This window comes from Cyprinodon tularosa, unplaced genomic scaffold, assembly GCF_016077235.1.
Source record: "Cyprinodon tularosa strain WSP-4 unplaced genomic scaffold, ASM1607723v1 ctg893, whole genome shotgun sequence".
Lineage (NCBI taxonomy): Eukaryota > Metazoa > Chordata > Actinopteri > Cyprinodontiformes > Cyprinodontidae > Cyprinodon > Cyprinodon tularosa.
In genome coordinates this window covers 1-2,224 of record NW_024039666.1, presented here as the reverse complement: position 1 = coordinate 2,224, position 2,224 = coordinate 1, and the positions used below count along the sequence as shown (strand labels likewise).

Here is a 2,224-nt window from a genome sequence, read left to right as displayed (position 1 = left end):
GCGTGAAAGAATGTTCCTGTCAAGCTAAAACAAATGCCAAGTGTGTGGCTCAATGTCACAGCCTTCAGGTTGTGAGAGCTATGCGCTGCATAGTGCAGCAAGAATCCCCAAAAGGTCTGCAGGCACCATGGACTCACTGTGCAGCCAGAGTTTTCAGACGGTGACTCCTTGTGTGCACAGGAATTATACATACGCGTTTTCACACGATGGGACATCTGGTGTATCTGCCCCAGTGGCCTAATGGACAAGGCACTGGCCTCCTAAGCCAGGGATTGTGGGTTCGAGTCCCATCTGGGGTAAATACAAGCACAGAGGTCCAATGGAAGCCTGCCTGCCACATGACATTACAGACTGCAACTAATTGTCCTTAACACCAATGCCAGTGTTCAGCTGTTGGACCTGCTACTCTTAGCATGTGCTCATGTTGGCAGCAGTACTTTGATTTCACACTTCTCAATAAGGTTCTATGCTAGATACATTAGTGGGCATCAGTATTTTAACATTTCCCTTATCTGTCCTCGACTGTAAACAAGTTAAATGCCCTTCTGTGAAGATCCTATATCTCAGCGGCATTTGAAGATTCTTTTGAATAAGACCGCTCCACCATTCTTCTGAGGCCTTTTTTAAAAGCCTTTACATATATACACTTCAATGCATGTATGTAAGTCAGATTTGTCTGAGTTACTCTAATGCTCTAGACTCAGAGAGACTGTTACAGCCTTTGCAGAAACTTTGCTGCAATCTGGTTCTTCAACGCGCTGGATGAGTAGTTGTCCTTAACAGGGGTTAAGGAAGCTAGCCAATTTAGACATGTTGCTTTTGTTTTCCCCAAAAGAAACATGTCTGAATTGACTTGCTTGCCCATCCTCTATAGCCTTTGGAATTCCATCGATGTAGACAATAGGAAAGCATGTAGCAGTTACTCTTTTTTGCCAAGCACAGTAGGAGTGAGATCGAATGTTCCTGTGGGAGTGTCTGGTGGAGGGTTGGAGAGGGGGTTTGCAGCTCTTGGGGATTGGTGCAGCCGAGCTAAACTCTTTCTCCACAGATGTTCAAATTTAAAATCACAATGGACATCTTTCAGAAATGGCCAAAATTGATATCATGGCTTATGGCATAACAAAACCAAGCCAAAACTAATGGATTGGGCTCCCTTATTGAAACCTAAGACACAAGCAAGCAGAGTGGCGCAGCGGAAGCGTGCTGGGCCCATAACCCAGAGGTCGGTGGACCGAAACCACCCTCTGCTACAGAATGCATTTTGCTACAAGACCCTGTCCTCTTCTTTGGCCTACTCAAAAACTGGTTGTGCTAAAACTTAAGCTATTCTTTCACATTTCCTGCGGTAAGAATGTTTGCACTTTTTCATCCTGCCCATGTCTAAATGACTTGCTTGCCCATCCTCTATAGCCTCTGGAATTCCATTGATGTAGACAATAGGAAAGCATGCAGCAATTACTCGTTTTTGACAAGCAAAGTAGGGCTGGGATCGCATGTTCCTGTGGGAGTGTCTGGTGGAGGGTTTTGGAGAGGGGGTTTCCAGTTTGAAGCTCTTGGGGATTGGTGCGGCCAAGCTAAAATGCATCTTTCTCCACAGATGTTCAACATTAAAATCACAATGAATTGATATCATGACTATGGCGTAACAAAACCAAGCCAAAACTAATGGATTGGGCTCCCTTATTGAAGACTGAGCCACAGTCAAGCAGAGTGGCGCAGCGGAAGCGTGCTGGGCCCATAACCCAGAGGTCGGTGGACCGAAACCACCCTCTGCTACAGAATGCATTTTGCTACAAGACCCTGTCCTCTTCTTTGGCCTACTCAAAAACTGGTTGTGCTAAAACTTAAGCTATTCTTTCACATTTCCTGCGGTAAGAATGTTTGCACTTTTTCATCCTGCCCTACACAACTGCCCCTAGACAACACAATCAGCTTTAGACTGATTTAAAAGTCCTTACATATAGAGGAGAGATAACCTGACAACAGCCAGATGCATGTCTCACTCCGCCTAGCTCCGCTCACATACATCTGGGAACCCGCCATAGGAATTGCCTTTACTGAAGGCTGGGCCTTATCAAAACTCCTTGCATATGATTGGATAAGCCACTTGTCTGTCATCTTTATTGACGTGCTATTTCAACCACTCACACCCGAAGCTAACCCGTGACGCTGTGAGAGGAGGCCATTTGGTAGATCAAGCTCTTGCCAAATCCGGGCGGAGAAG

General features: G+C 45.7%; 1 non-coding gene across 1 annotated transcript; it reads left to right on the top strand.

Moving 5' to 3' along the window:
• Positions 1–226: 226 nt before the first annotated feature.
• Positions 227–299, top strand: trnar-ccu. The gene has a single exon. It is a non-coding gene; the product is annotated as a tRNA-Arg (tRNA).
• The last annotated feature ends 1,925 nt before the right edge of the window (positions 300–2,224 follow it).